Source organism: Anser brachyrhynchus (genome assembly GCF_964034855.1).
Source record: "Anser brachyrhynchus genome assembly, chromosome: 13".
In the NCBI taxonomy this organism is placed as follows: domain Eukaryota; kingdom Metazoa; phylum Chordata; class Aves; order Anseriformes; family Anatidae; genus Anser; species Anser brachyrhynchus.
Genome location: NC_137708.1, coordinates 14,776,561 through 14,789,520, shown reverse-complemented (window position 1 = coordinate 14,789,520; position 12,960 = coordinate 14,776,561). Strand labels below are relative to the sequence as shown.

The following is a 12,960-nucleotide window of genomic DNA, read 5'->3' as shown; positions in this document are numbered from 1 at the left end:
GGCCCGCCGCCGCTTATATAAGGGCGGCCACATGATGCGCAGAGCCCGAGCTCATTGGGCGGCGCCCGCGGGGTGTTATAAAACCGGGCGGTTTTGTAACCGCCGCTGCTGCTGAGGGGAAGGGGGGAGCCGCCCGCCTCTGGGCTGCGCCGGCTGCTTGAGGGGGGCTTGAGTTCCTCGGTCGGGCTCTGTGTGGTGCCTGAGGGGGAAACGCCCGCTCCAAGGTAGCCCGAGGAACACCGAGCTCTGTGGTGGCTCCGCTCGGGCTGTGAGGGCACGCGGGGCGTCGTGCTCCTGAGGTGGCGTCGCTCCCCTGAGGTGAATCCAGGCGGCTGAGGGAGCTGGGGGTGTTTGGTCTGGGGAAGAGGCGGCTCAGGGCAGACCTTACTGCTCTCTGCAGCTGCCTGAAAGGAAGGTGTGGGGAGCTGGGGGTCAGCCTCTCGTCACAGGTAACTAGTGATGGGAGTAGAGGGAATGGCCTCAAGTTGTGCTGTGGAAGTTCAGGTTGGAAATTAGGAAACATTTCTTCTCAAAATGAGTAGTCAGTCATTGGGATGGGTTGCCCAGGGAGGTGGTGGAGTCTCCATCCCTGGGGGGTGTTGGAAAGGGCAGGTTGGATGTGGTGCTTAGGGACATGGTTTAGCAGCTGATGTTGGTAATAGGGTGAAGGTTGGGCTAAATGATTTTGAAGGTCTTTTCCAACCTTAATGATTCTGTTTTGATGACAGCTAGCTGTGCTGGTAGGACAAGCAGGCAACACACTGAAGGGAAATGCCAGGTTTGTCTGGTGTTAACAGTGGGACATACTGTAGACATACATCTGGCCATACTGAGTTCTGTGTAAAAAGCAATAACAAAACCCACAGCTCTTAGAGCATGTTTCTTTTATTCAAGACCTGCTGCATTGGCTGCTTCAACCTGCACGTACCCAGTGATTTTCATTGTATGAAAGGTTGGCACTTGTTGCATAACTCCATACAAAACGGAGTGTAAGGAGAAAATGCCCTGCACTGCCATGGAATAGGAGCAGTTGAAATTAGTTGTCTGATTGTTTTTGTTTGCGGTTTTACACAGATTTATGGTCAGAGTTTCTATAAATATCCAGGATGCACATACATATATATATATATATGATCTAAAAATATAGGCCACTTTTCACAATGTCTTAAAATCCCCTGCAGAGTTTGAAATTTCTGAGAATATCCTATTAGTGATACTATTAGCCTCCTCATGAAGCTGAAGAGCTGAATTAATTTCTCATTTCTTACTTACAGAAGTGTCTGGACTCCCCAGCCCGGAGTGTATGAGGTAAGCAGGTATTAAGGGGCAAGCCCTGTCCCGAGGGGGTTGAATGGATGGGACAAAAAATAGGAGGAGGGAAAGGTCAATCTGACTTTTGCAAGTCCCTGTTCAGAGAGGATGCTTGAGAAAATTCAGATGAACTTGAAGTGAAAAACTAATTTAAAGCCACTTAAATTCAGGATCTTAAATCTTAATAGCATAGACTCTACATTAATAATGAGAGCCAGTCTTGTGATGCCTATGTGCTGGCAGTCCTTAAGCTTATACAGAAAGCCAGCCATCAGACCCTGTGGTCATCTTTGATTCCTGTGATGCTAAGACACTTTTGCACCTGCCAAAAATTTGATTTCTGTCCCTCTGGCTCTTGAATATATATATGTATATTTTTAAAAGTTGCCAGGTAAGTCCTTTCATTAGAAAAAGTTTAATTGAATAATCACTGGTTTCAGTAGTTCTTTCTCCTGTTGGTTAAATTAGGCAATAATCCAAAGAACAGCACAGCCTGGCATCAAATAATTCAAAGAAAGGGACAACTGAAGTACTTATATTTTCAGTTAAGCAATGCTTCAGAACAATTAGGAAGAATTGGCATGTGCTCAGAAGTGTGGGTTTTCCCCACCAAACTCAGACTGTCTAACAGGACATAGACATCTTGTTTTCCAACTTCTGTGCAAAAAAAAACTTGTGCTATAAAAGAACAAAATCCTTAACAAAAAGAGGAAAAAAAAGAAAAAGAAAAATGTGTTCTTGTAGTCTTGAGGTTGATAGTTGTCTCCATTGCAAAACTATAGTCTCGGCAACCCCTCAGTGTGTTATTTTATAACCATTGTCCTGAAAACCACCATGAGTCAAAGCCTATTCAAGTGAGGGAAAGTGACATAACCACTGGTTACCAGTAGCAATGCGATGACAATCTTTCTATCAGGCATACGCCAACAGTATTTACATAGTTACATAGCAGACACTTTTAAAGAGATAACAATCATGGAATAAAGGGAGGTTTTCTAGCAGCACGTGAATTCAAGATAGGGAATGGAAATAGATTATCACTGAAAATGTAATCAGGGTTTGTGCTCTGAAAGGAACTTCCACAGATTCTATTTACAGCATAGGAGAGTGTCCACGGGGCTAGCTGACAGTCTGATCACTTTAGACTAAAATGTGTCTCAAAAAAGCACTGTGCAATGTACCTCTGGGAATTCTCTTACACCAGCAGGGACGTAGCTGAAACATTTCAAGAGAAAAGGGCAGCTGGGGCTTGTGAGCTGTTGCAGTGGTGGAAGCTGGATGCTTATGTGGATCACAGAATTACAGACCAAAGCCAAAACCAGTTAAGACCTTATCGTAGATGACTTACGGGCACCAGCTCTGTGACTTCTTGGGGTGGAAACCAGCTGGCTCTGCCTCTGCTAGTTCCTGATGTGCATGATGTTTGGTAAATGTTAGTACTGTGTGGGGTGTGACAGGTACAGAGTGAACCTTACGCTCGGTAACTTAAAAGTGCTTTAAAGCCAAGATACTACATCACTTTTCACCAGTACAACTACAAAATGCATGGCTCTGACAACTTGCCCAATTCTGCAAAGACTGCTTGAGCAAGAACAGCTATATAAACTGAACATACATACTCAATCTGGATATGCTGGTTTTTGTTTGGTTTTTTTTTTTGGGGGGGGAGGTTATATAACATTCTGAAAGCATGGAGTTGTCATACGTTCGTATATGTGTTCATGGATTTGGAGCAGCAGTGGGTCATGAAGTGTACTTGATTAGAAAGGGGGGAAAAAAAGGAAAGCAAACCCTACCTACCTGCATTGTTCATGAGATCAAGAACTGATTTATCCTTCGCTTAAACAGAAGAAGTTAAAGCTAGGAGGTGACTCACTCTGCAGAAGCACATCTCTCTTGTATGATTTTTCTACAAAGGGAGGTTTAATTTCTTCCTTTTAATGACAATGAGCACAATACTGATCTTCTTCCAGCAGTTAATGGCTGGCGTAACAGACAGCATGAGAGCATGACTACATTCTTCAGCCTTCTTCGGGAGCTATAATCTGCATCACACTTAGAGACCACAAAACCAGTGAACAATCCTGTTCCTTTCCCCTCATGAACACAACTAACCCAGTCTGAAATTCCAACATACTACTCGTCCTGACAAAGCTCTTTCTCCACTGGAAGTAGGGATACTAAAAGTCATGTAACAAAGCCCCAGATGGCTTTTTCTACTCGGGTGCTTCACACTAACAGTCCATAGGTGAGAACAGATTTGGACAGATGGCCCATGGAGTTGAGCCAATTAAAACCCAAAGTCAGGAAGCTACACTAACTTATGGTTAGGTAGAGAACACGAAGTAAAGACGTGGGTTTTTCTGTGTTATTTTGCTCCTGAATCTCTGGACAATTTCTAGCGATTATCTTTAACTCTCCTTTTATGTTCTGCCTACTCCTCCATGCACTGGGTGTCTCTGTTACCATACACAAATTATTTATATTGAAAAACAATCAAACTCAAGTTCTGTTTTGACGTTAATCTTGAAAGAAAAGGCATAATGTTCCATATACTATAAAGGAAATGAAAGAAAAGGAGTAATGAGGGAATTTATGTTCACATGTCATGGTTAGAAAATCACTAGGATTAAGACATTCACAAACACATTAGCCAGTTTAAATAAATGCATGGTGCCATCAAATAGAGAAAGCAAGTGTATCATTGGGGTTTGTTTTTCAGGGACAAGTACTAGTAGAACCTGTACAAGTCCTTGTTACCTATTGATCTGTGAACATTGTGTAGTAAGAAAGAAGCAGCGCCCTTCTCATGCAAACCTGCCAGCTTCCTAATTGATGACTGACTAGTGATCGGCTTGACAAGACTTCGAGACTCAAAAAGCAAGCATCCCATTCCAGACGTATCTTTCACTGTGCGATACAGAAAGAGGGACTTGCACTGTGTCTCTAACCATAACCAAACCAAGAGTGAGCTGGGTAAAATCGGTTCTGTTCAGACATACACAGACTCTTAGAAGGTTACTTTTATTCTGTATTGAAATGAAAAGATTACAGTCACAAGTTCAATGGAGTTCAAATTCCAGAGTATTTTAATCCTGAAGCAAGAAGATATTTCAGTGTCAAACAAATATTTAATAACTCACCAATTGGAAGGCTCATTTTATCAAAACTGAGGAACTATCCACCAGCCATTCCCACTAGCCATTTTGGTGAAAACTGAACTGTTTTACTGAAAGGCTTATCTGTCAAAAGCAGAGCCCAAATGAACTCCTTTTGCAAGTAAGAAATAAAACCCCAAGTGTTTAAGCTCCCGTCAGCGTGCACAGTAAACCACCAATAACAGTAACATGATGCTTAATGTGTGGCAACTTGAGACTAAGAGGTCCATCAGCCCTTCTAGAGAACATGCAGAAAACAGTCAGGAAGCCTTTCCTTTTCTGGCAAATGCATGCAACTGCTGTTACAGGAGAACCACTGAATGAATATGTTGTCTAGAAGGTAAGCATATTTATGGATTCTTCTGTGCTGACCAGTGAAAAATGTCTTGAGCAACAGAAGACGTTAGACACCCATGCAGTGTTCCATTTGTCATAAAAGGCTTCACTAATGGTCTCAGATGAGATACCTTTCCAGCTCAAAACCATGTAAAGATAAACATTTAAAAGGGAAAAGTTGTAACAAGGAACATAAGAACATATGTTTTGTTTCACACTTTGTGATAATGGAATTCCAGTAAGATGAACAAACTTCACAAAGCAAACCGAAAACATCAAATTAATGCAATATACAGTCCTCTTGAAGTTAGAGAAGCTAATTCATTTTTATTTGCTTTGCTGTGAGCTAAACACAATAGTTAATAGTATGGATCAAACCATACTATAAGTTGATGGGTCCCCTAAAAATACAGCAAATAGAACATGCAGCTTTTTAACAGTTCAAAATCATGGCTGACCAGGTTATTATTTGAAACTACAGGACGCTTTCATGCATAGGTTTGAAAACCTTTCTGTCTTGCAGCTATTCAGCTGTCTGTAGATTGGTATGGACTGCCACCAAAGAAGTCTCCTCTTAAAAAGTATGACACTGAAGTCTTATGCCTGTTGTGATTCTTAAAATCCAAGACCAACTCATCCTTTCCTGCACAAACACCTGTTGAAGTGTAAAAGGCCTCCCAGATCCATGATTTTAATTTCAGTAGTTTTCTGCAACGAAGGAGTCTGATAAAAATGAGTTCTACAATCACACAACATGGGAGGGAGAAGTATGGGTGGCACCACTGAGACAGAAACCCAGCAAGCAGCTAGAGTAAGCCAATGCTTAACATTGGTAGCAGCATACGTGTTCTAAATTACCTCTTGACAGTCAGATAGTAGTTGTAGGGCCCATCAGCTCTGCTGTGTTTGGCCATTGCTCAGCCTTCGTGTCTTTGCTCCTGGGGGAAAACTTTCAGCCACTGATTTAGGAATGCATCCCTTCTTGGCAAAACCCTTAGGGTCATATTTGTGGTCCCCTTGAGTTTAAATGAGACTTAAAACATATGCTTCAAATTAAGAGAATTCCTCAAAGCTTTGCGCATGGGGCAAAAGAGCCTTCAGCCTGTGCTTAACTGTTTTTTTGACTTGGGTGCTTGAATATCCTCATACCTGTCACCTTCATCTCAGTGGCTGTATGCAGCCTCCTCATCCTGTGGTCTGACTTGCACTACTAATGAGTATATCAGCTGTAGTGGTCTACCAGGCTGCTGCCTTCTGCTGTTTGCTACCATCTCAGGCCAGAGGTTTCTGCCCTGTAATGAGTCAGATGATTCAGTTCACACTGAACATAGGAAATGCATGAGCTAAGGCAGGCATGTATTCCCACTTAGAGATTACTACTGTTTAGCCCATACTTGTCAACCTGGCAGACTTGGATTGCACCTTTCTACTTCTTCAGTTCCATGGAATTAGTTTTAAAAGAGAAGTTCAATCCATACTTCTTTCTTGGTCCCCAGGCTTACAATTTTCTTCAAAATTAGCTTTTAAATATCTGTACCTATACCTGAGTCACTTACCAAGAAGGCAGACAGCAATTTTACTTATGCCAAACTCAATCAATTTCACATTTGTTGTACTACGGCACAGCAGTGGGTTGCTTTTTTATTTTTATTTTTTTTTTTATTTGAGACATTGCAGGGCTTTCTTCTGATACACATTGATGGGGCTTCTGGGAGCAGGCTTTCAAAAATAATTAGAGTGATGAATCATAATCAGGAAGAAATGGTTCTTACATCTATTAAGCCAGTTATTTAAAAATGTTTTGATGAATCATGCAAAAATGGTCACAAATAGGATTATACTTTTTCCATCAATATATTTTTTGTTTTTAAGTCTTAAGAAAAGAGCTTGTGCTTTTAACACTTGAATTGAAAAAATATTTACAACAGACATCATAAATGCTACATTGCACTTCAGACAGGCAAAGCGGTGATGGTCCTCTGCTTTACCATTCACAAAATTCACTGAGGGTTTCGGATCTGTTCTGTAAACTCCTGATTTAGAAGTGTTCAGTCCTGGATCTTCAATATGCTTCTTTTCTCCAAATCATTCATTTCCTTCAGTATAAGGGCAACATTGTATCTCAACTCCTGAAACTTTGCAACTGGCACCTGAAACAGAACACTTAGGTTAGAAAACGTGATTCAGGTTAGAAACTTTGCATAGGGCATGCCTATGGATACGGAACGTTCCACAGCAGCAGCCCAATCTCTCAGCTGTTTTTTTAAAACTCAAGACAAAGGATTTGAGATTAATAAAATTAAGTTAATTCAAATAAATCATCTTTTATAATTCCTCTTTTTATAAAGAGAAGAGTGGAAAAAAATAACACCTACACAGTACATTTTCTATACTATATGATGTGAGAAAGGAAATACTTAAGAATGTCAACAGATGGCTGCTGGGGTGAAGTAAGAGTCATGGGTTGGACAGAAAGATAAAGAGATCTGGAAGACTGTGTAGTCTACAGAATTCTCAAGCAACAAATTCCAGATATTTTCCTTGAAAAACTCGCAGGAGAAAGGAATCAAGCCTCTAAGCAAGAGAGAGATTCAGCAGAGACCTCAAGAGCAAAGAAGACTGTGCACTAATATACATTGCTGAAAGCAGGCAAGGACTACTAGTGGATAAGATTTTTTTTCATAAGGAAGAGCAATTTGTCATTAAAAAGCTCTTCACCATCAACTTACGGAACTGGATCAGTGTAATAAAGCAGCACAGAAAGCCATGCACAAAAAACATTTGCTTAGTTAACTAAGGACCTGCCCCAAGTCTCCACTACTGTTAAAGCCAGAGGGGAACAGCAGACCATATACTTTTTAGACTGAAGTGTCAATGAAAGAACTGTTGCCATCAAATTCCTCTTACACTGTGAGGTTAAAATTTTCAAAGTAATTAATTAAATTCAAAATATTTAACCTACACAAACACGTGCTTCCCTGTCACCCTCTCTGCAAAGTTATGTTTACAGCATGGTCACAACCATAACAATTCTGATTATTTGGGTGAATTTCCTTTTGAAATGCTCCAAGAGCTATGTGAGCCAATGCTCTGGGTATAAAAATCCAGTTATGTTGTAGTTGCAATTCCCCGATTTTATACTAGATGTTTTCAGATGTGTTGTATCTCAGACTCAACTTCCCTGTTATCCTGATGTGCCAAACTGATGGGGTTTTGTGGGTGCCAACTAGCAGAGAATAGAAGATCAAACTAGATTTAATCTTCTTTGAAGCAACTACTATATAAACATGACTTCCCAAGATGCTTACAGGTCTCAAACACAAATGCTTCGAGCCTATACTTTTATGTGGGTCTTGATATATCTTCAGTTTGCAAATAGCACATCCGAAACAAGAGGCCTTGAGTTCCAGATTAACTCAGCATCACTTGCATCAGATGATAAAGACATGAGGTGGTAGAGAGGAGTCAAAAGAATTATAGTGTCACTTATGAGGATATTACCACAAAAAGACTGTTTAACTAATGAACAGACAATGGCTTTACATTCAAACTGAACAGTGTGTTTCCTTATCTTGCCACCAAGTCCTGGTTAAAATGTGGTTTTACAAGGGATTAATGGTGACTAACTAACTGCTCAAACACAGAAGAGGCCTTATGGTTGTCTACATTGACTGTAAATTTACAGTCAGTTTCATAAATTAGGCTATTAAGAAGCTAATGAGATAATATCTTCAAAAAGAAGACAGCCTTAGACAGCAAAAGCTATGTGCTGCAATTCAGCATTGTAAATGCTGCAAAACTAACCGGACAAGTGGACATCAGGCATTTGTTTATGCACAAGCTTCCAGGCTAAGGAGATCAGCTTTTCAAAGGCCAAGAGGTAAAATCAGGTTATGGAAGGGCAATGTCTGCTCTCTGCGGATCATGCAACAATGGTGCCCATGGTCCTTATTTCATTGGATGAGATTCATCATTTGGAGGAGCGAGAGAAGACAGAAGACTAACGGACTTTCCTTTAACATTTCAAGCCAAATGGATGGAAGTCTATTTAGTGCTTTTAAGACCCTTCTGAGAATACATCTGAGCACAGGCACAGACTGGGGGGAAAGATGTGCTCGCATGGGTACAGTCCCAGGCTGCTCTGCAGAGCACTGGCTAATTTGCTCTACTTTGTCTACACTGAAGGCACAGGGTCCTTCAGTCCTATCTGTGCTACCCACTGTAGCACAGATATCAATTATGTGAGAGGAATCCAGCATCTGATTAACAATTCCCATACGTATCAGGAATGTATAAAATGCATTTTTGACATATATACCACAAAACTTGAAATGCTTTTTAAAAATCTTCATCATCAGAAACTAGTGTGCTTAGAAAAAGCCCAGGAGACCAAACAGTGCAACTTCTCCCAGTGGCATGTGCATTTTAAAATTGTTCATAATGGAATTATCTTCTGGACTTATCATTTTACATAAGCCCTGTTAGTTAACAGGACATTCAGTACACGTTGGAATGAAAGGAAACTGAAGAGGTAAGGACTATGTTTACTTGCATATGGTATCTTGAATCAAAACCCTCAATAAGTCACTAACTGTGGGAAGACCGCTCATCAGATACAGAAATCCTATTTACAGACAGATCTTTGGTATTCAGGTCTAAGCAGCAGCAAAACGCTGATTTTAAGAGGGAGGCATACTATTTGCTATCAGGTATCTGTGCTTCTGCATGCACTGGACAGGCACAGCAGCACATCTCCACTGCAGAATAGCTCCAGCATTGTGTCTTCCGTTGACTTAAACAAACAAAACAACAACAAAATCAAACCAGAACAACAACAAAATTTCCCCAAACTGAAATACCCCACAAATCACGCCATCAAGACTTGACATTAAAAGGAAACAAAGCCCCAAATCAAAACAGTTAAGAATACATGCTAGTTTTTATTCTCTTAAGTGAAATTCACCATGCTGTAAAGAGTTAACCTAAAGTCCCTGGCATCACTTGAGTTCCACAGAAGACCCCGGTCAGGGCTACAGGCTGCTCTGAGGAGGACTATCCACAGAGAAGTGAATTTAATCTTCTGTGAAGTGACACCCCAACACTTTGCAATGTAGCACAGAATTTATGCCTTCCTCAACAGCTGTCTTCTGGTGAAACGTAACACTGAAACCAGTCCACCTCTTTCAGCCCTCTGTGCTTTGGTGCTTCCTCCAGACTACTACTAATGCATGAACTGAAGCCAAAATCTTTAAAGAGTTCAAATGTAACAATGCCTGTTGTGCACTGAAATCCTGCATGCTCTACCACGTTATTTATAGAACAAATAGCATTCCTTTTCAAAGGTTAAAAATATGGAAGGGTTTATGCCATTTTCTGGCAAGCAATTACGTACAGTGTCATAAATGCTGCCACTGACTAATTCTGAGGTAAAAAGCAAAGAAGTTTTTTCACTTTCTAGCAGCAAGATCTGAAGAAAACAAAACTACCTCTGTCACAGAAAAGAATGTTTCACCAGGTAGGAGGTTTAGTAGTGCATCATATATTATATACACTACACAGTAATTTTTCTCCTCTCAAAGCCATCATCAGGTCTGAAGGTTAGAGTTGATATCAAAACTGTAATTTTTAATCAAACCAGGTATTATGCAACAGTGCTTTTCTGTATAACATTCTTCTACCAAATGAATTTGCAGCAAAATGTGAGTAGGAACAAGGTACGAAATGTTTTTAACTGGCATTTGTTTATGTGTTGTATGTGGTAACACTGAACATGGAGGAAAGAACAAACCAACCAACGATAATGCATAGTTTACAAAAGCTTTAATGTTTTAAATAGTAATTCAACTTTCTAAAAAGAACTTTAAATGGTTTCTTTTCTATTTATTGTGGCAATCAGACTTACTTCAAAGCGATGAGCTGTCCCATCTGAAAGCTTCATCAGCATTAAAATGGATGGTTGAAGTGCACGGGCCAGTGAACTGAAATTATTTACATTATTAGCACTACAACAATAGACAGCAGCAGCGTGATGAGTATAGCATTGTACGCTAACAATTTAAGATGTTCATACAGGCTTTACATAGAACACATGAGTAATTTCTATTACAGAGTCATGTACCTGGCTGGTTGGAAACTCATAAACATACAAGTCTCTCCAATTTGCCTCAGTATTGAGACCAAAAAAATGTCAATAGTTTAATAATGGCAAGGCAAGCTTAGGAGCATTTTCATTTTACATAACTGTCAGTTTAGTGGAACTGTGGTATGGATAAGAGCTGACCAAGTACTGCTAGCACTAATGCACACTTTTTTTTTTTGTGCATTTTCCTATGTTGCATTAACCGTTTCCATCCCTTTGTAATTTCAATTGTTGTCTCATTTGGGGAACTAAGTTCTCCCAGTCTCCATCCTAAATTTGTGTGTTGCTCTTTATTTTACTTGATGACCCAAAGAGGGGAAATGAGTCATTCTTGTGCAGCTTCCATCAACAGATCCTGCCAAAACCTGCTCAGGTACTGACAGGCGTTACAGCCAGGAGCCATGCCTCTTCACAGAGGCTGTTGCTGGATGATAAACAAGAATTCCCAAGGGGAGATTGACTGGAAAGGAAAATAAGAAGAAGGAAAATAGAAAAGGATAATGCATTGCTCCTGTGTTGTTTGGAAAGCAATCACAGGATTTGCCTGCAGCTTGCAAGCATTGTGCCTGAGGATGTTTATCTGTACATTTTGTTCTCTTATAGGTGCAGATTTTTCTGCATCATGATACCTGTGTGGGGCTTACAGCACTGTTCATCTGAGAGTCACTTGAACTAGCAGCTCGTGGCCATCACAATTTCCACTTAAGAGCCAAAGAGTCTTTCTGAAACCAAGGAAAAAGGCTCTAGCCAAAGATCCATCCCCTAGCTGCCTATGCCGTGGCAGACGGCAAGAAGCTGTTCACTGCAGGCACCGACAGGATGATCACAGAGGCCTTTATTCCTGTTTTGTGAAAGGAACTAGCAGGCAGATTGATGACCAATTGCATAACTATGGCAGTGTGACGCTGCTGTTCTGAAGCCTCTCTGTCGAATCTACAGCAGACTCGAGTTATGGAAAGTCCTTTTATTTAAGGTGTGCTACACACAAATGATAGTCTACTTGAGAACTGAAGAGACAATTTCCGTCCCATACTCCAGAGCAACTAAGAGCTTGGCTGGCTGCTTGAGGCTCAATCCATCTAACTGCTTCCATCATCAGTGAGGACCTGTGGAGTTTTATCAGCTCCATCAAGTTTTAAAATATTGAAAGAGAGACTCAAACTTGGAGTTAAACGTTTCTAGCACACAAATTTTAGAGCTCATAACAAATATGCAGCATCAAAAAATATTAGTAGGAGGTAGAGACAGCAGCATGTTGACAAGTCCGCATAACAGCAATACCCTTTTGTATATAAACTGACTAATACACTGGTCAAAACATTCCCTCCTTATCTTGCCATATGATGCTACATGCAAATCCCTAACAGCAAGATACATTTTAACACCATTAACATTTTAAGCAGCACAAGAAGTCAGTTTAACCTTGGACGAATTTTTTCTGTGGTCATGCAGAGTTCTCTTTTTTACCTTGTGGATATAGCTACATCCACTCTCCACTTGAAGTCCTGGACATTTGGCAGCCTACTTCCTTGCATCAGAGCTGTGCCTTCAGAAACAGGACGCCTACAGAGTAAATCAGAAACAGGAGACTGCAATGCAAATTCATAAAAGCAACAATACATCTGAAAGTAAAATAAGACTCCCCAGAACAAACCTGTCTGGAGCTTGTTTCTCTTGTTCATATATACTCATTTAGAGAGGTAGCACAGAGTGGTTGAGGTTGGAAGGGACCTCTGGAGGTCATCTGGTCTAACCCCCCGCTCAAGCAGAACTACCTACAGCGGGTTGGTCAGAACCACGTTCAGACAGATTTTGAGTATCTCCAAGGAGGGAGAATCCACAACCTCTCTGGGCAACCTGTTCCAGTGGTCAGTCACCTGCACGGGTGCCCCAAGGGGTTTGAATGGGTGGAGGTTTTGTGTATTTGAGATGGCTGTGCTCAGATTACCCATTTTCCTGTGCTTAAATATCGTGTTTGTTTTTTTTTTAAAAAAAAAAAAAAGAGAGAGAGAGAGA

General features: G+C 40.7%; 1 long non-coding RNA gene across 1 annotated transcript; it reads left to right on the top strand.

Annotated features, from left to right (window-relative positions):
* The first annotated feature begins 74 nt into the window (after positions 1-74).
* On the top strand, positions 75-12,960 carry LOC308177192. The gene is made up of 3 exons (XR_013938932.1): positions 75-318; positions 1,275-1,308; positions 11,548-12,960. It is a non-coding gene; the product is annotated as an uncharacterized lncRNA (long non-coding RNA).